The sequence below is a fragment of the Ictidomys tridecemlineatus genome, chromosome 10, assembly GCF_052094955.1.
Source record: "Ictidomys tridecemlineatus isolate mIctTri1 chromosome 10, mIctTri1.hap1, whole genome shotgun sequence".
Classification (NCBI taxonomy): Eukaryota; Metazoa; Chordata; class Mammalia; order Rodentia; family Sciuridae; genus Ictidomys; species Ictidomys tridecemlineatus.
Window position 1 is genome coordinate 109851631 of NC_135486.1, and position 25054 is coordinate 109876684.

At 42.8% G+C, this 25054-nt stretch overlaps 1 long non-coding RNA gene across 1 annotated transcript; it reads right to left on the reverse strand.

The window, feature by feature from the left end:
- Window positions 1-697: 697 nt before the first annotated feature.
- On the reverse strand, window positions 698-24936 carry LOC120887330 (uncharacterized). The gene is made up of 3 exons (XR_005730533.2): window positions 23791-24936; window positions 4309-4383; window positions 698-1310 (listed from the first exon to the last, which is right to left on the reverse strand). It is a non-coding gene; the product is annotated as an uncharacterized LOC120887330 (long non-coding RNA).
- Window positions 24937-25054: the final 118 nt, after the last annotated feature.

Consider the following 25054-nt stretch of genomic DNA (forward strand, 5'->3'; position numbering starts at 1 on the left):
TTTCAGAAGTGCAGTTCATGGTGGGCCAACTTCATGGTGGAGGAAAGCAGCTCAGGACACGGCCATCTGGAAGCAGAGAGAGTGCGTTATGCTCACCAGGGACAAAACATAAAACCCAAAGGCATGCCTCTAGTGACCCACTTCCTCCAGCCACATCCTGCCTCCAGTTACTGCCCAGTGAATCCATATTTGTGGATTAATAGACTGACTAGGTTATAGTCTCATGATATAATCATTTTACCTCTGAAAAATTCTTGCATTGTCTCCTACATGAGCTTTTGGAAAATACCTTACACCTAAACCATGATATCTATCTACCTTATGCCTAAGACATCTTCCTTCATCTTTCAGCTTCTTCAACTGTAGGATGGGAACTCCATAGATGAGACTGAAGCGGAGATGTAATAAGCTGGTGATAGGAAGCCCTTAAAATGGTGCCCCATGGATTATCAATGTGTTGTGTTGGCACTATTATTTGATGTGGTCTTAAACATCACCTGCCAAAATAAAAACATTACTCAGAAGCCCAACTAATAGAAAATGATTTTTTTTTAAAAAAAAAAAGAGCTTTGCATGTGATTCACACTGCATACCAAGGAAAATTACAAGGAAAGGAATGACAAGACCCAGCCAGAAAAACTGAATCATGAAAACCAAGCAGCAATGCTATCCAAGGTAAATCTTTTCACCAGCCAGGATGGTAAGAATTAAGCAAATTTATTCTCAAGAAAGATGTGGCAGAGAGCTTTCTCAGAAAAAGAAAAATTGAACAATCTGCTTACTAAAACCTCTTAGGAAAGAAAACTTCCTTTCAGAAATACTTCACATTCAAAATTGTTGTGAGTCAGGAAAAAAAAAATGGATGGGGGCATTTTTCCTCAAGTGAACTAAGATGGATAATTTCTGTAAATTAACCACTTTCCAAAAAAATAAAAAGAGAAGCAAATTAATTCTGAGCTATTAAAATGCATCTATCTTCCTACATACTTAAACATCACTGGTTTTGGTTGGGGGTCTCTGCTGGCAGGGAGTCTGCTGGGGAGTACCCACTTTTGAGCTGTGGATCCTTTCACATGTGCCACTGTGGTTCTGACGTCTATATTCACTTCACGTGGGTCCTTGCCTTCTCCAAGCTTCCAAGGGCCATCCTAGACCCCTGTTCGCACCTCCTCCGGGATCTTTGCCATGGTGTCCAATGCAGCACACACACACAGAGTTTCCACATCAGCACACTCTCTTCAGTCCAGCCCTGTGTCCCCCTCCTTGGTCACTTTGTGTCAGTCAGCTTTCCATCACTCTGACAAGAATACCTGAGATCAAGGTAAGAGAGGAAAGATTTATTTTGGCTCCATAAGTTTGGTCCACAGTTGCCTGGCCCGTCACTTGTGGTGAGGCAGAACATCATGGCATGACGAGTTTTGGGTGCAAAACTGCTTACCTCGTGGTGGCAGCTGGGAAGCAGAGAGAGAGAGAGGAAGAAAGGGCTGAGGACAAGATATACCCTTCAGATGGTGCCCCCCACGACCCACTTCTTCCAATCAGGCCCCACCTCATGTCTCCACCTTTTCTCAGTAGCGCCAAACTGGGGACCAAACCTTCAACACATGAGTCTTTGGGGACATTTCAGGTCCCAATTAACACCCACACACCATCTTCTGGCCGCAGCCGCTCTTCTTCCTTCGCAGGTGTCTGGTTCCCAGCGGGGTGTTATAACTTGACCCTTGATACTGGGCTGGTGCCAGGGGAGGAGGTGGAGGCGAATCCTGACGGGAGTGCACACCACCTTGAAAGGCTGATTTTTGCATGATCTTCAAACAGCCTCTCAAAAGGGGAAGTGAGCCCCTGCAGCAGGGCCAGGGGTTGGAGGGGCCTGAGCCTTTAAGGTTCTAAAGGGCGTTCACCCAGGTGACCCCATCTCAGTCCTTAGCTTCTGGCCCCTTGCCAGCTCATGCCCTGAGCACGGTGGATTGGCCGGGGCTGAGCATGCAATCCACTTGGGAGCACTGGGGCTGCTCTCACAATGAAGGCCTGGGCCTGACTCTGCCTACCTCCTGCCTACAGGAGACAAAGGTCTCTTTTATTTCCTGTGGAGGAGTGTGTGTTGGTCAGCTCTCCATGGCTGTGACAAAGTACCTGAGATACAGGACTTAAAGAAGGAAAGATTTGTTTTGGCTCAAAGTCTCAGAGGTTTGGGTCCAAGGTCACTTGGCTCTATTGTTTTTTGGGCCTGTAGTGAGGCTGGACATCAAGGCAGAAGGGCATGGCAAAGGACAGCTGCTCAGCTCATGGTCAGAAAGCAGAGAGAGAGGGAGGGAGGGGGGCAGGCGCTCGTGGGGGAGAGAGGGAGGAGCCATGGACAAAATACATCCTTCAAGGACCTGCCCTCCCACCAGTGATGACTTGCTCTGACTAGGCCCCCACCTCCTACTAACAGCCCCCACTGGGGAACAAGCCTTCAGCACATGAGTCTTTGGGGGACATTCCAGGTCCAAACTATAACAAGGAGGCTCTCTGAGTGTCACCTGTGACTTTTATGGTCTTCCCCAAGGCGTTAGTGGCCTGCTCATTATAAAGCATCCAATTTCACCAGGATCATTCACTTCATTATAATATTGCTGTGGGCCTTTAACTTCCCAAGTCCCAGAGAGTAATCAAGAGAGGTTGCTAGAAAAGATACAGAGAGGCTGCATAATAGATACCACCATCAGTCAGGTAACAGGAATAAATCCTAGCAATGCAACTATAATTTAAAACAATTTATTATATATCTCAAAATAACCAGAAGAGAGGAGTTTGAAGATTCCCAGTACAAAGAGGTGCTAATTACTCTGATTGGATCATTACACACTGTTTACATGTATCTCAATTACCATACTGTACCCTGTAAATACATACAATTATGTGTCACATTAAGAAAAAGTAAAACCTACACGAGTTTTTCTGATTGGAGAAAAGAAAGTCAGAGAGCCTGTTCCTGCCAGGACACTCCCTGCCCTTATCCAGGCCGGAGGCCCCTGTGTGGCCCGCACCCTTGCCTTGCCACGGCATGCCAGGTGGTGCCGGAGACCCACCTTCCACTGCAAAATACACCCTTCAAGGACACGCCCTCAGTGACTGACTTCCTCCGACTAGGCCCCGGGTGGACTCCACCTTGGAGTCGGCTCCTTTTGACCATTCCTGATCCTGTCGTAGGTCCATTTTTCCAGAAACAGGCTCTGAGTCTGAGAGTTGAGTGCAAGCAGTTTCCTGGAGAGCCCTAGAGTCCCCGCCAGAGGAGGGGTGAAGGACAAGCCAACAGCTGGAGCGGCGCACACTGCCCAGGGTCTCTGGCACTGGGCCTGCCTGAGTTGCCCTGCCCTGGAACAGTAGGACCTGAGCCTTGACACTGCCCAAGGACCAGAAGCACTGCTCTGTGGAGGCAGAGTGACTTTGGATGAGGACTTTGGATGAGGACTTTGGATGAGAGGGACTGAGGACAGAGTGACTTTGGACGAGAAAAATAGAGCAGCACAGTCTCCTCCTTACCTCCATCTCGGGCCCTTCACTCAGCAGCCAGTGACCTTTCCAAAATGCAAATCGATCACATGACCACCCTCCCGCCTGAGTGCTAGGAATCAAGTCCAGGTGCCTTCCTTGGGCGCTGGAGGCTTTGCCTGATTGGACCTTGGCTGACTTTTGCAGCCTCTTTTTATGACACTTCTCTTGAAGGTTCTGCTTCAAAAAACAGAATATTCATGGCTGTACCAGGCCTATGTGGGGGTGTGGGGGTGTAAAATGCTTTTTCTGCCCTCACCTCTTCCCTACCCAGAGCCACTTCCTCTAGCACCTCTGAACCTCCGACTCTTCCTCTTCCCCTACATTTCTAGCTTCCTCCTAGAAGTCCTCCCCGGCCCCCTGGAGTAAAGGGTGCATGCTTCTTATCCTTCCTGCCTCTCTTAGACAACCAGACTGTTCATCCTGAGCTTTAATTCTGTGTGGCTCAGCCTCCCTGACTAAACTGTAAGTCCTGGGAGGACAGTGACCATGGCTGTCTTATTCATTGTTACCTCTAACTCCCAGCGTGAGGCCCAGCTACCAGTTTCCTAAATGAACAAGTGAATACAGAAGGCAGTGGAGCATTCAGCAGGAAAAAAAGAAAAAGATAACTATAAATTGCTAAAGGTAATTACACATTGCCCAGACAGGCTTGGAGAGAGACTGGAGTGACCAGTTTTCAGCAGAGATTCTCTCTGAGGTTGAAAGATGGTGATACCTATCAAGCCCATGAGGAAGGTGAACTCACCCAGTCAAATGGGGTTCAATACTCACCCTTCTAAAACCGCTCGGTGCAGTTCTGAACGCTGGAATTCAGGGAGCGGGGAAGGCCATGGATTTAGAGGGAATCTAAGAAAAAAAAATCAATGAAAACAGAAGTTGTGATTTCTGCAGAGAGATCGAACAAGTTAGGACCCCCACTTTGAAGGTATTGGAACAAAGGACACAGGATGGAAGTCTGCAAGATGATTCAGGATGTGGGCAAACACTGAGGCTGTGGATGGCGTGGACAGAAGGGGACCTTAACACAGCAGGAAGCAGAGCACAGGCCCCACCTGAAGGAAGGCACAGAGGGCTCTCCAACAGAGTGGGGGCCACCAAACGGAGCGCTCTGCCCTACTCTTGCTGCAGTGACCCCTGTAAGAGCCCCGCCCAGCCTGGGTGGCATCCAGAGTGGGTATCTAACAGGTGTTTGTGGAAAGGGTCCTTCAGATGCCGAAAGGAAATAAGAGATTTGGCAAAACATCTTGGAGTTGAGTAGGAAAAGAAAAACTCGGGTGGAGTCCCGGAGGACACCACACCCCTTTGGGATGTAGCATGACCTCTTTTCCCTCGGCCATCCATTGTTTTGAGGAGTAAAACATTACTCGTCTGCGCCCCAGTTTCTTCCTCCGTAAAATTGAATAGTTGAAGGATTTGGCAACCAGACCTAGCACAGAGTTAAGCGCTTAATAAATATCTGCTATTATCATTGCTGTTTTAGGAGATACAACATGGCATCTTGGAAGAGTTATGTCATTTCTAATCGAGAAATGTGACTTCAAATGCTGGCTCCAAAGCATACTGATTATGTGACCTTGACCAGCTGTTCGACCATTTTGGCTTCATCTGGAAGAAAGGCAAACAGTACTGTCGTCATCTATCCTAGCTGGCGACCTAACCCTGGGTTCACAAAATCTGACCATTCCAATAACTCAAGAAGATGACAAATAAAGCACACAACCACCCAGAAATACCTCTTCAATAATCCAGAGACAGCTCTGCCCCCTGAAGGGTCCGTGGAAAGAGAGAGAGCCACTGGAGGTTTTTATTCTTATATAGGGGACACACAAGGGGAGGTTCCATGGAACATTCCATCCCCCAAAGGGCAAAGGGGTAGGATTACAAAGGAACGGGTGAGTGTAACTCAACCCCCATGGGTGACACCTATATCTGGAGACACGCCTTGCTACAAAATGTAGTCATTGGTCAGAGCCCAGGGAAATCTGGACAGGAAAGTGTCTGCATCCACGGCAGCTCCTGGCACTACTGAAATTCCTTATTCACTTGTGCATGTGTGTGTTTTCCTTTGAGCTATTTATGGCGTGTGCCTTTGCCCTTTAAGAATCATCACTTGAGGGCTGGGATTGTGGCTCAAGTGGTAGCGCGTTTGCCTAGCATGCATGAGGCACTGGGTTCGACTCTCGGCACCACATAAAAAATAAAATAGAGATATTGTGTCTACCTAAAACTAAAAAGTAAATATTTTTTTTTAAAAAAAGAACCATCACTTGATACTGGGAGTGATGCCTGGGGGTTGTTTTCTGAGAGGGAAATGAAAGGGCGGCATAGAAACCAGACTTAAGTCTCAAGCCCATGCGAGCAAGCCAAGAGGCAGCCTCTCTGCCTGCTCTGAGGGGAATGGCATGGAATCTATTAGGAGAGCAGGACCTCACCACTTTTGTCTGTCTCTGTTTGCAGCCTCTATGGCCTGATTGACTACAAACATCTGAAGACAACAGCTATGCCCTGACACCATCTCAGGATGTGCCTCTAGTCTGACTGAAGCAGAATCTTTATCTGCTTTATTTTTATGTCGAGTACCAGGGGCCGAGCTAACAGAAAGCCACAGGCTTCCATGGGCCCCCTCTTAGTTGGGGTGTTTTCCCTGCTGATATGGTTTGGATACAGTCCGTTCCCACCAAAACTCACGTTGAAATTTCATTCCCCACATAGTGGTGTTGAGAGGTGGTAGGACCTTTACGAGACAATTAGGCTGGGTGGCCAGGTGGTACACGCCTGTGATCCCAGCAGCTCAGGAGGCTGAGGCAGGAGGATGGAGAGTTCAAAGCCAGCCTCAGCAAAGATGAGGTGCTAAGCAACTCAGTGAGACCCTGTCTCTAAGTAAAATACAAAATAGGGCTGGGGATGTGCCTCAGTGGGAGTGTCTCTGAGTTCAGTCTGATACCTATGCCCTGCCCCCAGCAAAAAAAGAGAGATAATTAGGTCACAGGGGCTCCATTCTCGAGGGACTGGATTAGCTCCTGCTATAGTGACCCCTGGTGTTTTGCTCATGGGCATGTACCTGCTCATGTGACACCATCTGACATGAGGCCTGCACCAGAAGCTGAGCAGATGCCAGAGTCATGCTCTTGGGCCTCCAGAACTATGAGCTAAATGAGCCTCTCTCTTTTTAAAAAAATAAATATCCCAACCTCAAGTATTTTGTTAGAGCAATATAAAACAAATTGAGATAGCTCTTGACAACATATATTTGTACCTGAATTACCTCCACAACGCTAACCAGATATTTTACTGGAGACATTTCCAGTATTGCAATGTAGTCAAGGACAAACTCCAAAGGCATGAATTGCTATTATTGTATAGAATCCTCCTCCAAACTTATTTTCTCTCTCTGCCCTCTCTTAATGTATATGCCTGGTACAGACAAATCATACCTATGAACAGTAAACTCAAATCTTTTCCAGATACCATAAGTATGATGTTAACAATGAGAAACAGATAAGAGAAGGCTTTCAAACCTTGAAGCTGCATTTCAGAAATAGCTACAGATAGAGATATAAGCTATTAGGCTTTTTCCCAAAAGAATATGAGTAGAATGAAAAATGTGTCTCAGTATGGATGAAAGAAAAATAAGAAAGAAGGTTTATTATTTTTTTTTTACCTAGGGTATTTTATATAATTAAGGGAAAATTGAACTCTGAAAATATCCAAGTCTTTGACACTTATAAGCCACCAGATTTATCACTTACATCACTTTGTTGGACCTCTTCATTTTTATAGCTAATAATAATAATTATTAATATAATTTTAATAATTATTATTAGTGCTATCTGGTACCAGGAACCATGTCCACCACTTAAACAGATAGCATTTCATCTTAGCCTCACAACAACCAATGAAAAGATAGTATTTGCTCCAATTTGCAGAAGAGGAAGTTAAATCTCAGTTGGTTAGGTAACCAGATCCAAGTTCAAGGCTAGGAGCCATGCAGTCAGGATTTGAACATAGGTTAGTTTAATATGAAGTCTGAACTCTTAAACTCTACATGATATTGCTGCTGGCTGTGAGTTTTCTTTTTTAGGCTCATGCCCAAATTTAACACAGTTATATTACACTTGAGAAAGAACACTGGTATGTAAGTCAGCTTCCGTTACTGTAACGAAGACCTGAGATAATTGACTTATAAAGAGAAAAGGTTTGTTTTGGCTCACAGTTTTGGAAGTTTCAGAAAAGTTCAGTCTGTGTTGGTTGACCCCATTGCCTTTGGGCCTGTGGTGAGGCAGCACACTGTGGTGGGGGCATGTGGTGGAGCCAGCCATTCACCTCACGGTGGGAAGCAGAGAGAGCCCGGGGAAGCAGCCGGGGTCCTACTAGTCCCTTTGAGGTCACACCCACAATGACTATTAGTTTCCACTAGGCCCTATCTCTTAAAAATCTCCACCACCTTCCAACAGTGCCAAGGTGAGGACTAAGCCTTTCACACACAGTCATTTGGGAGACATTGCAGATTCAAACTATAGCAAGTGGGTTGGTGAAAACCCTAGAAAACAACAACAAAACAGCCCTGAGAAGTGGAGGGGGTCCCCTGCCTGGGCTCTGTAGCCTGCAGGCTTCTAGCGGCTGAACGTCAGCATCCACATCAGCATCATAATGCTCTTGCTGGAACAAAAAAGTATAGCATCAAGGACTTTTAGAATAAACTCTGCATATTCCTCATTCACTGGAGCATCAGCCAACAGATCTCAACCATTCTCTAGTCTATCCCAATACCAGACTCTCTACGGGGCTAAGAATATGTTCCTTGGAAGTCTGAAGGCATTTCTCCCCTGGATGGCTAAGTGCTGCTACTAGGAAGTATGGTGCCACCGAGTCGCCGAGCCTTCGTGGGTGGACTTTTTATTTTCTTGGAGGCTTTGCTTTTAGGAACTTCTGTGTCTACGGTATTCTGAAATTATATAAATTATGGGTCTTAATGAAGGTCTATTCTGGCCTGGAGTCCTGGTGGATCCCCTCCACCTAAGAACTCATGTCCTTTGTCTCTGGGGATAGTCCCCCAAATACTGAAGGATATAATCAACTTACCATAAAGTCTACCCAACAAAGGACACATTTCAGTGGTTTTTGGTATACAGTCAGGAGTTGCTTAATGGACTGAGAATTCTGTCCTTAGGTGACCTCACCATTGTGTGAACTCCATAGACTGCCCTTAAACAAACCAAGACGTCTATCAGGTCACTAGGCTATAATCTTAGGGGACCACTTGCATATTCGGTCTACCATCGACTGAAATGTCATCACATCAAGTGCGACTGTATTTACATGTGTGGGACCATTATCATGATGGAATTGTGGAACACCTCCAGCACCCCCAAAACAATCCCCATCCTATCTGCAACCATTCCCTGTGTTCCCCACCAGCCCGAAGCAACCACCAATCTATTTTTCTTTAGATTCCTTTTTTTCCTTTCTTTCTTGGCAGGACTCAAACTTGCCATCTTCCTCCTGTGTAGCTGGGTAGAATTATTTCTTCAACAACCCTCTATTTTCTTTGTTCTCTCTTTCTGGAATAGCTATTGTTCGGATATTGGATGCCCCTGATGGATGTTTTAGTTTTCTTATCTTTTCTCTCCTATTTCCATCTCTCTCCCTTTGTTCTGCTTTAAAGATAATTTTATCAATTTAAATTCCAAATCTTTTACTGAAAATGTCATTTTTCTCACAGTAGTTTTTAATTTTCAGGAATTCTTTCTCTTTTGTACTCTGCTCTTTTTGTAACCTCCTGTTCTTTTTTCATGGATGTGATCCCTTCCTTTATCTCTGAAGATAGAGCTTTCTTGACATTTTCTTCTGCTCCTTGGGTCACTGCTTTCCTTTGAGTTCTTCCTTCCTTCTGTTTGTTTTGGTGTCTGATTTTCATAGTAGAGCTTCTTAATATTTGATGATGGTTGATTGTCGACTTACACTCAGGAGTGAAACACTCAAATGTGTGTGTGTGTGTGTGTGTGTGTGAGAGAGAGAGAGAGAGAGAGAGAGAGAGAGAGAGAGAGAGAGAGAGAGAGAGAGCGGCTGGTGACTTGAACAGAAAGTCATTCTCGGCCTTGGTGGCTTGGTGTCAACACCAGGGAGCTTTAAAACGAACAGGTGGGGGACCCTGGAGCATCCAAACTAATTGGTTGGAACCTTGTCATTCATATCTTCAAAAGATGTTTCTATTGTACAGAGTAGAGAACTTGGCTGGGAGTGGGGGGGCTGTCCCCTTCTCTGGAGCATCCTTAACTACCAAACAGAATACACTTCCCCCCCCCCCCAGAGTTCATCAGGTTTCTCAGAAGAGAATCTTTCAGTCTTCTAGCTCAGGGGCAAGTACCTGGCTGCCAAGGTTCCAGGACCCTCCCTACTGGGAGGGGAGCCGAGGGTCTCTCTGGTCAGTCCCCAGACATGCAGGTACTCATGTAGGAGTTCCTGCTCTCTGTATTAAAGGTGCACCTTACCTTATCTTGCCCCAGGATTAGCAGCAGCAGCACCTGAAAATCTGTTAGAAATGCAACTTCTCAGGCTCCACTTGGGACCTGAAGCTCTGAGGCTGAACATAGCCACCAGTGGTGTGTGAACAAGCCCTCCCAGGGCTTGCTCACATTTGGGGACGCCTTCTCCAGCCTTTGGTTGGGAAGTGGGGAGAACAGTGGGGAGGAGGTCTGAGGACCTAAGAGTCTCTTCTTCCAGCACATCTCCTCAGAGACCTAAGGTAAGTCAGGTGTAAATCCTTCCAGTTCCCGCCTCAACTGCACACTGTCCACCTTCAGAAGTCCCAGGGGACTCCAATCCTCATCAGATTTTGTACTGGACAGCAATGGCTCAGTGCCTCTCTCCAGTGTCCATTTTTTATTTCTCTGGTCTCAGACAGTTTCAGCTTTTTCTCCTTCTTTCCAGTTCCAAGATTTTATTGTTCTCTTCTCCTTTGCGGTTCTCTTTATTCTTGCAGTTCGTGTCTCTTTTAGTCCCTTTGCTGCCATTTAAAGTGAGGTTGTAGGAGGATATTAATCCACCAGGTTTTACTAGAGTCTCATGATATAGATTAAGTGAGTAAAGAATGCTGCAGAAAAATCATCTATTTCTGTGTATAACAAAGAAAGAACAAAAACACGATATGAGTTTGTGTGTTTATACATGCTCGTACATGTATATTAACACAGACGGGTGGATTTACATCCGACTGTTCATGTGACTTACCTTAGGTCTCTGAGGAGATGTGCAGGAGAGAGGGTGGGGAGGGGAGGGGGAGGGTTATCATTTTTAAAATGTATTTGCCTCTGAATTATTTACAAAGAGCAAGTATTACTTGCATAATTCAAAATATCAAAAATATACATGCTTTGCAAAAACTGATATTTATTTTTAGTGTATCATAATACATAACAGTGGGATTCATTTCCACATATTCATAAATGCAGATGACATACTTTTCTCCATTTCAATACCCAGAACCACCCCAGCCCTCTCTTCTCCTCCCTCCCCTATACCCTTTCCTCTACTCTGTTGGTCTTCCTTCTATTTATATATTAATTAAAAAAATATTTTTAGCTGTAGATGGACACAAAACCTTTGTTTATTTAGTTTTATATGGTGCTGGAAAATGAACCCAGTGCCTCACATGTGTTAGGCAAGCGCTCTACCACTGAGCCACAACCCCAGCCCCTATATATTAATTTATTAATATATTATATTAATAAATATATATTAATGTATATTAATTTTAATATATAGTTGATTCATTCAGCTGATTGCATTCCCTAGTTCTACCCCTCTCCCTCCCCTCTTCCTTCCTTCCCCCTGGGTCCCATTCTTCTCCACTGATGTCCCTTCTTATATAAAACCAACATTTTCCAAATTCACACAGCAACCTGTGTGACCCACTCAGAAGCTGGCAGGTCTGGGCTTCAGGGAAGGAATATCCCTAACATCCAGATGGTGTCTTGGATGTGGGCTGGGCCCATACGAAGCCAGCACAATCTGAAGACTCAAGTGTTTTTATCTTTATATCTGTACATTCTAAGTGAGGGCTCTCAGGCTTGGCCTCATTTTAGACCTATCTGAAATACTTAACGAAATGCCTCACGGTCCCCCCTTCAGACCAGTTAAACCCCTAGGTGGCTCTAATGGACAGGCAGGGTTGGCGTTCATTTAGGTGGATGTAGATTTTAATCAAGTTTTAAAAGTCGGTTAAACCATCTCTCTGGTGGGGCTCAGATCTTACAAACAGGTTGCTTTACTGGAATTTAAAAATTCTTCAACTTTCTTACATCAATAGCACAATAATACAAGATTTTGGTCTCGGTCTTAAAAAAAATTAGCCAGTTTTGGCTTTGCTAGAACCCCAACAATGAGCTCCACATAGATCTCATGGCATTCTCCAGCTAGATGCTCCCTCATGGGCCTTAAAGATCAGGCAAGTTTTCATTTTACAGACAAGGAAATGTTACCCAGAAGGATTCATTCACAGATTTACCTCATTGAGGGTAGGTGGGGAGGGAAGAGAGAGAAAGAGAGGGAGAGGAGGAAGGGAGGGAAGAAAAGAGGGCAGAGGAGAGAGGGGGTGGGGAGAGAAAGTGCTCTAAAAGATCTCTATTATTTTATAGGTTTAAGTAACTGGTTTATTTTGTTATGTCAAGAAGGTTCCCTAAGGATCACTTGTACTTATCCTTGAAAAAACCCCGTCAAGGTCCAAATAAATTCTTGAGAATGGCTCATCTGTTCTTTCTTTTGGATTTATACTAACGCAGGTCCTGTCCTTGGCCTCTTGCAAAAAGCAAAGAATAATTTTTAAAAAAATTCCATATCTTTATCCAATGTGCTTCTCTAGGATGGACTGTTTTCATCTTTGCAGTTTTATTGAAAGTGTTTTGCTTCAGAAAGAAATCCTCTTGGCTTAACCTGAAATGTTCCAGAACAAACGGAGCTGCGTGAGCACAGCCTTGGACGACTGGCTTACACGCTTGGAGAGCCAGGGAAGGCTGGGCCATTGTGCTCTTCTGACTGTGGTTGAAGTGAGTGGTTGAGTGTTTCAGAGCAGAAAATAGTTGGTTCATATCACTCACCAGGATTCCAAGTTCAGGGGGCAGGAAGAAAATGAACGCTTATTGGATGAAAATGTGTTGTTGGGTTTTCCTGTATTAAAATCACATTTCCTCACTGGCCCATTACAAAAGTCCTCTCTTGTGTACCTTATCTAACATGCCGATATGACTTCCCAGGTGTATCTTTAGCCTGTTTGTTTGGTTAAACCATTTACATATGTTGGATTGACATATTCCCATACACACAGAAGTGTACATTGTCTCGGGGACCACTATTTCTTCCTGTCACATCACATGGAGAGATATTTATATATAAGTCTGTTGGCTCACCAGAAGTCCTTGATGCCTTATATTCTAGCTAGCAGTGATGGCTTTGAAAAATGCCAGTTTGATTAGTATATAATTTATTTTAATACAGAATTTACATACAATAAATCCCACCTCTTTTAAGAGTACAATTCCATTATTGTTAGTAAATTTACAGAGTTGTGCAATCATCAACACAATCCAGATTTAGAATATTCCCATCACCCCCCAAAGAGCCCCATATGTTAATTTGTAGTTAATCCCTATTCCCAGCTCAACTCCAGGTAACTAATATTCTACTTTCTGTAGATTATTATGCCTTTTATGGACATTTCATATAAATGAAATCATCTGTTCGACAGGTTTCTTTAACTTAACACAGGTTTTTTTGGTTTCATGCAGGTTGTAGTGCATAGGTTTTTTAGGTTCATCCAGATTGTAGCATGTGCTGGCAGTTCATTCCTCTTAGTTGCTGAGTACTACTCCCTTGTGTGGACAGTTTACATTTTGTTTATCTATTCACCAGTTGATGGACATTTGGTCTGTTTTCACTTTTTGGCTATTATACATAATGCATGTAGGTTTTATGTGAACACTGTTTTCATTTGTGTTGGCACCTAAGAGTAGGATTGCTGGGTCATATGGCAAGTGTATGCTAAATTCTGTAAGTAGCCACCAAACAGTGGCTGAATAATTTTGCATTCCTGTCAGCAATTTAGGAGGGCTCCAGTTGCTCTCAGCATTTTAAGTTGTTTTTTTGTTGTTGTGGTAGTGCTGGGGATTGAACCCAGGGCCTCATACATAGGAGGCAAGCACTCTACCAACTGAGTTATATCCCCAGCCTCTTAAGTATTTTTTAATTTGAGCCATTCCAGTGGGTGTGTAGTGGTTCTGACGTGCATTGTTGAGTATTGTTTCACATAGTTATTAGCCATTTGTATGTCTTTTTTCTTTCTGGTGTATTTTTTCCACATTTTTATTGGTGCACTATAATTGTACATAATGATGGCATTGGATGTTACATATTTGTACACACGATATACATAACTATAATCTGGGCAGTATCACTCCCCAACACTCTCTGGCTCTCTCCAGCCCTCTATCTCGGGTCCCTTCCTCTGCTGATCTCCCTTTGATTTTCATGAGATCCCTGCCACCCCACACCTTTCTTTTCTTTTTCTCTGTAGCTCCCACATAGGAGAGAAAACATACAGCCCTTGTCCTTCTGAGTTTGGCTTATTTCACTTAACATAACAGTCTCTAGTTCCATCCATTTTCCTGCACCATTTGTACATAGTTAGCAATTACTAGCTTTTCTTTCTTTCTCTTCTTCTCTCTTCTTTTTTTTTTTAATCCCCCTAGTCCTGGGCGTTGAATCCAGGACTAGGGGGATTTAAAAAGTGCACATGCTAGGCAAGCACTTTACCACTGAGCTATATTCCCAGCCTTTTACAAAATTTTTAGTTTGAGAAATGGTCTACATTGTCCAGGATGGCCTCAAATGTTCAATCCTCTTGCCTCAGCCTCCCCTTGTAGCTGGGATTACAGGTGTGCACCTCTGCATACAGCTCTATTTTTCTAATTTCCATGGAGCTTTATTGTGTGTAATGGGCCTAAACTTCACATATTTCAAGTGTTCAACTTGGCTTTTACATGTGTATAACCCATGAAACCCTCACCACAATCATGATAACGAATATATCCATCATTCTCAGAAGTTTCCTTACAGCCATCTGTAATCCCCCCAGCCCCCTTCCATCCTCCATTCCCTCATGATCTGCTTCCTGTCACTCTAGATTAATTTCACACTTTGAGAATTTTATGTAAATGGAATCATGAGTATTACTCTTCTTTTTCCTAGATCCTTTCAGCCATACTGATTTTGAAATTCATCCATGAATTTAATGATTGATCATTCAATCATTCATCTTATTGCTAACTATTTACCTCAATTTATTTATCCATTCACTTACTGGTGAGTACTGGGTTGTTTACATTTTCTGGCTATTACAAACAAGGCTGCTATAAACATTTGTGTACAAGTCTTTGTATGAACATAGCTTTCATTTCTCCTGGGTCAATGCCTTGGAAGAAGTGGCTGGATTATAAATTAGGCCTATGTTTAACATCTTCAGAAACAGCCGAACTCTTTTCCACAGTGGTCAAACTGTATTCAGGTTGTTCTACATCCATGATACACTCATACCATTCTTCTGTATAGCTCCATATTTCCATCTGGTATAATTTTTCTAATGTCTGAAGATAATTTCCTTTACTATGTGCTGTGGGAGATATGTATGTATGTATGTGTGTGTGTGTGTGTGTGTGTGTGTGTGTGTGTGTGTATATGGCATTTTCAATGTCTTTATTTTACTTTCAGTTTTGGAAGGTATTTCCCCAGGGTCATAGGATTTTACATTGACATATTTAGTCCTTTTTTCCTGACTTACACTGTTTCCAACTGAAACTCTGCTCATTCTGACCTGTGTTCCTCTGCACATAGTGTCTCTTTCTCTCTTCTCCCCACCTGCCCGGGATGCTTTTAAGATATTCCTCTTTATCTCTAGGTTTTAAGAAATTTGAGTATGATGTGAAATCGGTGTAGTTCTCTTCATGTTTATTGTTTGGAGTACACTGAGCTTCTTGGCTCTATGAATTTATAGTTTTGTTCAATTTTGGAAATTTGAGGCCATTTTTTTCTTCAAACTTTTTTTTCCTGTTCCATCTCTCCCCTCCAATTCAAGGACTCCAATTATCTTACAATAGCTTATTTGAGATTACCCAAAATAAAAACAACTGTAGCCCACAGGTGAGACAGAGAGAAGATAATTCACCTGGTCTTCGGGACAGCCTTGCAGAAGAGCAAGGAGGAAGAAATGGTCAAGGTGAGAGACTGAGAACAGGGTGGATGAACAGTCAGAAGTTCTGTGTTCAAATTGTACCCAAATCAACTATTTGATCTCAGGTTCAGACTTTTATCTTTCTGGATCTCAGTATTCTCCATTGTAAAATCTGGGAGTTGTTCCAAATGATACCCAAGGTTCCCTCCAACTTACTTTGTTAAATTTTTTTTTTGGTTCTGGGTACATTTTGGTGGTGGTAAAGGGAAAGAAAGAGCTGCAATGTAATATCCTCACAGCCTCCTGAAATCTATTCATCTTCTCTTTTTTTTTAATATAACTAGTTACAATGAGAGTCAGGAAACTAGGTTGTCAGGACCAATCCTCTCACTGAAAACAAAAGCTGGATTTTTAAAAAATCCTTTAATGCATTTAAAGAGCCTGGAAAGATAGTAAGGAACTACTAACCAGATAGAATGTGAAAGCCACATTGGCTCATCCAAGGGAGCTGATTTTTTATTGGCTTAAGTCCCTAAAGATGAGGATTTCATAATTTCTCTTCATCCAGTGGATGGGATAATGACATAGAGAACTAGATTAATTTCCACAATGAATTTCATGTTCAGTATTGGTTGTGTCCAAGGATTAGAATGCTCTGTCTGAATTAAAGCTGTCATCATATAATAAGGTTCAAGCTGAGCTTTTAAATCATTAAACCATTTGACATGACCTCCAAGATCTTATTTTACAACCAGAAATTCTTAAACCATATTCCCTGGTCTTTCTGCAGGTATAAAAAAAAAAAAAGTGACATCTCACTGGGCCCAGCTTTCCCCTTGTCCCACCACCTATGTTCCTGGTTTCTTTTCATTTCTTCCAACAATAAAGAATTTTATGAAATTGAGTTACAATATCATTCTTTTCCAATCTGTCAGCTCAGATACTAATCACAGAGCAGGTCAACGTGCTAGCTTTTGTCAAACCCTTTTCTGTTTTAGATTTGTCAAAATCGTCCTCTAAAGGCATGTGCTTACACTGATGAGCCATGATTCAACGAAACTTCAATGGGGTCACTTCTAATCTGGCCAAAGAGGACAAACAAGCTCTTAGTGTCTTACAGTTACCAATACTGGCCCACAAGTTTGGGAGGATCATAGAAATAACTCCTGGTCAACCCAGGACAGCCCCAAGATTCCCCAAGGAAACTATCACAGCTCTCAATTTATGGCAACCAGGACATGAGCAACACTGCAGGCGCACGGACATCCTAACTCTTGCTTTGTATTTTCCATATGAAGCATTTGTGACTCCATGGCTTGGGGGGTGACTGAGGTTCCATGAGAATGACACACATATGGTCTGCTATGATGTACAGAGGACAGCTGAGGTGGACTCCAGTGGAGAAGTCTCTTGGGGGTTATTCCGTCAAAGGTCGCCCTTTTAAGGTTTCAATTCTCGGGGAGAAGCCATCCCCCATCCTCTAATTCCTCAAAAGACAGTTGATGCTGGAGGGCTTTTGTTTCTGTTGCTTTTTCCTAGACATAGGCATTCCCAGTGCATAATTAAAATTGCAATATAGTATTCTTGCCTGTAATTTTCAGACACAATTAGGCTATCAAGCAACCTTCTGGATCAAGAAGTTAGTTCTCCTCACGGGAGTAATATTTTGTGAAGCATATGGCCCCCGCGCACAACAACACACCTTTTACAACAAATATTTGAGTACTTAACAATATGCCAGGCACTAATCCAGTGCAGGAGACACCGAAGCACACAGAAACAAAGTGTCCTTTATCATTACCAGTTGAGTATTTCTCGGCCAGTTGACTCGATTACTGGAACCTCCCTCAAGATCTGAAGTACTGTGAATTGCACTTAAATAATACTTTGAAGATTAAGGTTTACTTCTATGGTAAAGGAGATGACAATCTCTCCACCTTACTACTCACCCATCACCGCCCCCAGCAAAACACACACACACACACACACACACACACACACACACACCCCAATCTTTATACCCCCTGGCTTTGGTGGTTTTCAAACCAGTACTCATGGTACCATTTATTGGTTTAAAGATAAAGATTAAACATCAAAACATCAGCTGCAGTTTCAAGTCACATACTTAGTGCATATTTATTTTGTTATGAGGATTTAGAAATTCAGAGGATTCTTTTTACAGCCAGGATGGAAAAGAAAAATTTGAAATACAATAAAAAGAATGAAGTCTAAGCTTTGACCTAAAATATCACACATTGACTCAGATTCTTTTTGCTTTCATATGCCATGAGGATTTTTTTTTGGCATTAAATTGACCTTATCTGTCAAACCCAAAGACTCAAGGCTGCAATACAGCATTAAGCCTTTGTTCTCAACCCTTTTACTACCTTATGTAGTTTGTAGGAAGCTAGACTTTAAAACAATCATAATACAGTATCTGTTTCCACAAAAGATAGGATTCTTTGGGTTCTGAAGTTAAATGAAGATTGTTTAGTTCATTCTTGTAAAAGAGGAAAAATATCTTATTTGGAGAATTGATTTATTTAGGGCAGCCCAAATTTAAGGGAAATGCCCTCTACCCCCTTTCAGCTCAGATGGGCTGTTCATTAGCTGGACTGAATCACAGAGAAAAAGAAGAAAGAGTCTAGATAGAAAATGCTGCTATCTCTGCCACAAAAGCAGCCACGTACATGAAGGGTTTAATTCACTTCATGTGGTCTGGGGCTCAGCTGAGATGGCAACGGGACATCTGGAACACAGAAGAACCTGTTTTTCTGATGGAGGCTGGTAATGGTACAATTCCTCTCTGATTAGCAATCTAAAATATGCAGCCTCTTTGCACCTTTATCCAGCTAGGAAAAAGCTGTCTCAGGGATGAATATCAGGATTCTAGGCAGAATAAATGATTCAGGTGAGATGAAAGGGCCAATAAAAATTTTATTTCAAAGCCCAAGGCTGCACTGAACCTAATCTGTTGAGAATCAACATCACTGGAGAACTAGTTTTGACTCTGACCCTCTAATTGCAATTGCTCTGTGGACTCAGAACCTTTGATAGTGCTGGGACAGAGGTCTGTTCTTTTATAATTTCAACTTAACCCCCACCAAGTGGTGTTGCAAAGCCTGCAGAAAAAAAAAAAACTAACCCCCACCACCATCATTTCTGTGACACTTCCATCTGAGCACTCCAGATAGGCAGATTTCAGAATCTGGAACGTGTAGACACTTCAGACAACAATTCCCACTTTCCTTTGCTCAATTAAAAACTGAATATTGTTACTACTCACTTTGTTCATTCTTATAAGTAGCTATTCTGGTCATCTGGCCAAAATAATGCCCTTGTCCTTCACTGTAGATGACAGATGAGTGATAACTATTACAAATGAGATAAATTTATCTTAAGGTATCCTTGGAAACAGCAAACAGATCTGGAACAGAGGACCACAAGTCAGAGATTATTAACTACTTATTTTATTTTTTTCCATGACTTCAATCTTCCTGTCTTTTACCCTCTCTTCTGATACTCCCTCTCCTTCACGTTATCCTTTACAAGGGCTAATCTTATTCCCAACCTCTCATGAAAATATCTCCTTTCAGTCTAACACAAAGACTTTCTTCCTACAGAGTCACAGAATGGATTATATGGTGAGCGAAACCCTTTTTCTCTTTCCTACAACTATGATTGTACACAAAGACATCCAACAGATATTTAAGGAAAGAAGAAAGTACAACAGACCTAGATATGGCCATTAAGGAGCTTGTGGTCCAATAAAAAATGATTACAGTATAGGGCTGAATGTAGGAAGAGAAAGGGTATTCAATAACCTACCATCCTCTACAGAGTCATTTCAGACCGAATCAAATCCGGGTGTAATTTCTAGAGAAGGTAATAGGTAGGCAGAGTCTTAAAGCATGAATGGGTTTTGTGATTCTAGAAATGGCAGGAAGTTCATTCCAGATGTAGGAGGTAAGCTGAGCCCCAAATCTAGAGACTGAAAAGCAGGTGACAACAGTTTACTTTGAAGTCAAGTTTTACAGTAGAAAATAGGTTTGAATAGGAAGGTAGGAGGGGCAAATGATGAAGACTAAAGATTTTACAAATTTGTACAGGGAGATACTGGAGGTTTCTGAGGAGGGGAGTTTAGTGCTTTAGTGGGGTCCTTCAGGAACCTTGATCTGGCAACAGAACGTAAGCTGACACGGAGGTGGTAGGGCTGGAAAGCTCAGTCAGGAGGCAACAAAACTCACGAGGCTGTAGCAGTGAGAAGAGAGCTGACATATTGTAAAAGTAGACGTAGAACTCAGGAACTGGCTAGAATTTGAATAGACCTGAGGGTAGAGAAAGAGATAGAAATGAATCCAAAATTTTGAATCTGGATGATGCAGAAATAATGACATAGGAGAAATAGAAGAGGCATGAGGAAGAGAATGATGACTTTAGTGAAGGACACAGGGAGTTAGAAGTGCTGGCAGTGAATCCGTGAGATGTCCAACATGCAGATGATTTTCTTTTTTATCTTCTGGAGCTGAATATAGATCAGGAATATCACTAACAACACTTAAAAGAACTATTAAGGTAGAGAGTATAGCAAAAGGAGAGAGGTATGGACCACTCAGCTTTGGACATAGGTAGTGAACGAGGATGTAGAGAAGAAAGTAGGGAAGGATAGAATGAAGGAAGAAGGGAGGGAGGGAAGGATAAAAGGAGGACAGGAAGGCAAGTCACCCCAGAACATAGAAAGAAACTCAGAAGAATTCAACATCACAGAAATCAACAATAGGAATCTTTACTTTAAAAAAAAGGAATTAACCAACAATATTGATGACTTCGATAAGTTCCAGAAGAACGATAAGAAAGGGCCACTGGACTCAATGACAAATTGTTAATTTTTAAGGAAGACCTGTTTCAATGGTTTGATGTACAAGTTACAGAATGGTATAGAAAAGACCCCTTTTCTGGGGATCAGAGGGCCTTAGACCTGCTGTTAATCACTATATAACATTTTCATCTTTCTTAAACTGTTTCCAAATCTTCAAATTTCCATAAAATCTTTTCCAACTCTCACTTTCAAAGATTCATGCAAGCTACTTGTGTGCCTAAATCATGTGGAGATACTGATCTACAAATATTTATAAGAATTAGGCCAATTTTGCAATTCATTGTAGAAGTGAGATGGTGTCAGGGTTTCCTAATATGGGGAAATTAAGACAACATTCTTACAAGTCCTCAAAGCAAACCAAGTTCATAAAGTTCCTTTCTTTGGCTTCTTTCCATCCCTGGTCTTCTATCCTTTACATTAAAAAGCTGAGCTAAGATATTATCCCTGTTTTATCTAGTGATTGATTACATTGCTTGAAACCAGAGGACGCCATCAAGACTTTTTGAATTTGTTGAGGTCAGTTGAGTAATATTAATAACCAAATCCCTAAAATCATACCTTGCCAACCACATGTGATCATACCCTGTGCAGAAAACTCCCCAAAACTCAAAGTCTCATCTCACAAGTCCCCAAGTTCAAAAAGAACCCGATATGCTGAAGAAAGAAAACTTATTTTATCTGAGGAGCATATGTCTATTAGATCTCACAGAAACACAAAATCAGAATTACTAAAAATGTTAAATATTGCAAATATTTTCAATGGGTCCTGGATACAGTTTAGTATTCTACTCTGTTAGCATAAATGTGAAATTGTTCACTTTGAGTGAATTCTCTGATTAGAGTTCAATAATACCATGCTTTACCTTTTTAAAAATCCTACAGAGTGGGATCCCTTTCTCTTGTTGAAGACACTAGTAAATTTTCCTGAAGTTCTCATGACCTGTCATTCCTCCAAGGAGGCTGGCCTATTCTCAGAATTATTGCCTTATTTGGTCATAAAGTATACTATAGAAAATAAATGAAAACTTTAACTTTGTTCCTAATAGAAATTACATAATTCAAGCCTGGCCTCGGTGGAGAAAAGGGGGGAAGGGGGGTCATTAGTGTCTACCGTGCACCTGCTATTAAGCTAAATGTTCACATGTGTTACCTCAATCAAGCCTGGAAACAATAATTGACAGTAAATTTAGCTTCAATTTTAGAGATGAGAAAACTGAGGCTCAGAGAGGTTCTGTCAAGGTCAAATGGCAAGTTATAAAACCAGGACTGAACAAGAGCCTGTCTGACTCCAAAGTTAAAGCTCTTTTCACTCTCCCAGGCAATTCAGTTTAGTGAAAAATACACTCTTGAAAGGTTCTGAGCATTTTATACATAAAAAAGGGTTAGTCAGGATCTTCTGGGGCCTCCAAATTCTGTGGTATCTGCACTGAATCCTACACACACACTCCCCATTCTTATTTCCCCCTTCTGACTGAAATTCAGCACCGAGGACAGTTCCTGAGTCATGTTTGCAGGAAGCTGTCCTTGGATTCTGTTATTGAGCTCACACCCCCATCCTTGACTTCCCAAGTGGCACCGAGAAATAAAGGAGGAAATGTAAAAGAGTATATGATGGGATCCTCTGACACCATGGTGGAAATTAGCACATTTCCCAGAAGACCAAGATAAAAATGCATGTGAGAAAATGAGGGAGCCAAACAGATGGGGCAATAAAATGGAGGCGGAATGAGCTCATCAGGATTCCCAGCACATGGTGTAAGTCCATCCTGGGCTCTCAGCTGACCTGGGACCAGCAGACATAGTGAATGAGTGGGTGGTTACTAGGCTGCAACATCAGTTACACTAAGAGATTAGGTGGCGCTGATTCACTGCTGCAGATCTGCACGACTTTTCAAGTGGAGGCAAATCTGTGGGCCCTGGTCTCTGCCACTCACACAGCCATTCTCTTGGGTAGCCTGAGTCATACATGCAGGATCATACAGGTAGATAAGATGGCTGTGCTGTGAGTGAATCAAGGATAAGCGTCCATGTTGCTGAGAGCAGTTTTCAACCACAGCTACATTATCTGCTTGTGTGAAGGTTTTCTTGCTGTAGTACAAAACCTGCCTGTCTTTCCAGACTCACCATTGGCTACAGGTAGTTCATAACACAAACAGAAAACAATGTTCTGAAATGGTTGCCACACGGAACAACAATTCCTTCTTTCTCAAAATACCAAGCCCTTGAATAGAGCCAGTAGGACCATTAAAGAGTCTAGCCTAATTCCCTTTCTCTTATATGCAAGGAAACTAAAGACCAGAGAAGAGAAATGGCTTGCCTAACACCACTTAGTGGCTAGTGACAGTTGCTATTAGGACTCAAACTTCTCATTCCTAAACTAGCAGATTTCCCACTGCATCAGGAAGACAAAATAAAACCCTAAATAGCATATACCCTGCTAACTAAACCCTCTAATTATACTGCCTCCAGAGAGAATAACATATCCAATGCCTGGGTCTTTCCATCTGGGATTTGGCAATTTCACTGATCACTTCTACTGGAATCTCTTTTAAGAAATTTAGGAGTAATTATTTTGGGATATATGCTATTTTTATGTCTTCTTGTATACCACCTTCTTTGTTCAGGAGGAAATTAGAATTCTAGAAATACACTTGGTTTTATTTAATTATTAAAAGAACAAACCTCTATGCAAGAAGTTGCAAATATGAATTATCTGTGTCAAGAAGGGATATACGGAGCAATACAGGAAAAATAATAATCTATTGTCACATCCAATTAAGATCTACCTAGGTCTACAAGTAAAAGAATATCAAATCTATGAGTGAAAAATTTAAAAGTCAAATCATTATCTAGAGAATTCTGAACATGTCTGGATTTGGTGCCTTGTGGGGTCATCTAAAATATAACATTTCGAAAAGCGCTCTGAAACCTCACTGCCTTCATTATTGCCATTTGTGCATAAGTGGGCTTATTTGAACTTTCTGAGTTTTCAATGAGCTGAAGTAAGGATGCAGGAAGAATGAGTCTACTCAAGGTTATATTTTCAAGGTCAAACTGACTCTTCCTTATGATGCCAACCAACAAAGATATTAGCCCATTACTCATCACCCCCCATTTTCCACCCCATACCTTTCCCACTGATGGTTATTCTTACCTGAATCAGTTACTTCCATTGTCCTCTGCTTTGGATAGTGGCTAGACCAAGTTTCCTGTCTCTTAATGTTTATCCTTGAAGAGCTTCTCATGAATAGAACTTTTCTTACAATTTAGCAACATTGTCCTTGAAAACCCCACAACTATTTACATAACAGAAGCTATTGTTTGAAGTGCAAAGCAGGTCAGAATTTGGTTTCTAGAGATTAATCACTGCAGTCTATTTTATATTATCATAATAATTTCATTTATTTTGATACAATTTGTTTTCAGAATCAACCTCTGCTTCTGTGCACAAGTGACAAATCCATTTGTTTCTGGTAGAATGGATAATGTGATTAATGACCTTGCAACAAGATTTCTTAAAAAATAGAGAGGAAAAAAAATAAAGATTTCCATTTTTAATGCACAGTAACTCAGCTCAGTCTGTAGCTGTGCATCAAAATCTCTCTGAACTTGTTTTTATGAGCCATCGATAAATTCTGAAACAAATTTGCTCCTCCCTTTGAGGGTTTTCTGTACATTATCTGTTCTCTCTAAGAAACAGGACAGCGGTCTCAAATTGGGAAAGTGGACACTGTGCCCACCCCTCCTCATTTACAAGGACGTGGCGCTGTTTTACGACGGGGCGCCTTCGCGATGACTCCATCCTCATGGTCCTCAAGCTCGGGTCTTGCTGAATAAGGTCACTGCCTACAACTAGGCTGTCGCTGGACACGCACAGGAGAGCTCTTGGGTGGCCTCGTGACTCTGGCCCCTCGTTTGCGCCGAGTCCCCTCCGTCCAGCAGACACCTGGCACCTGCGGATCTGAGAATTCCCTCGAGTCTGCGGGGTTGGGGGAGGACGTGCGTCCGCGTGGGCGGCCAGGCTCCAGCGCGCCCGGGCTCCTCCTCGGGAAGCGGGACACCGCCCCACCCCCGCCCGGGCTTCCCGCGCCGCGCCGGAAGCCCGCAGCCACCGTGGGCGCCGGGGGCTCCCTGCTTCTCCTCAGCCCGTGAGGCCCGCGTCCTCGGGCGGGCCCCAGGGGCGCCTGGGCACTACGGGCGCTGCTCCCTAGGACACCATGGCTATTTTGGCCCTCACTGCTCCCTTCCTGGGGGCCCCCGGACGCCGCGCTAGCGCCTCGGGCTCCGGCCCACGCGCCCTCCCCGGCGCCCCGCGCGGTGAGAAGCGCCCCCGCCCCGCCCCCCGCGTGACGCGCAACCAGCCGAGCCAATCAGAGCCCGCGGCGCGCGCCCCACGCGCCAGTACCCCCCCCTCCCAA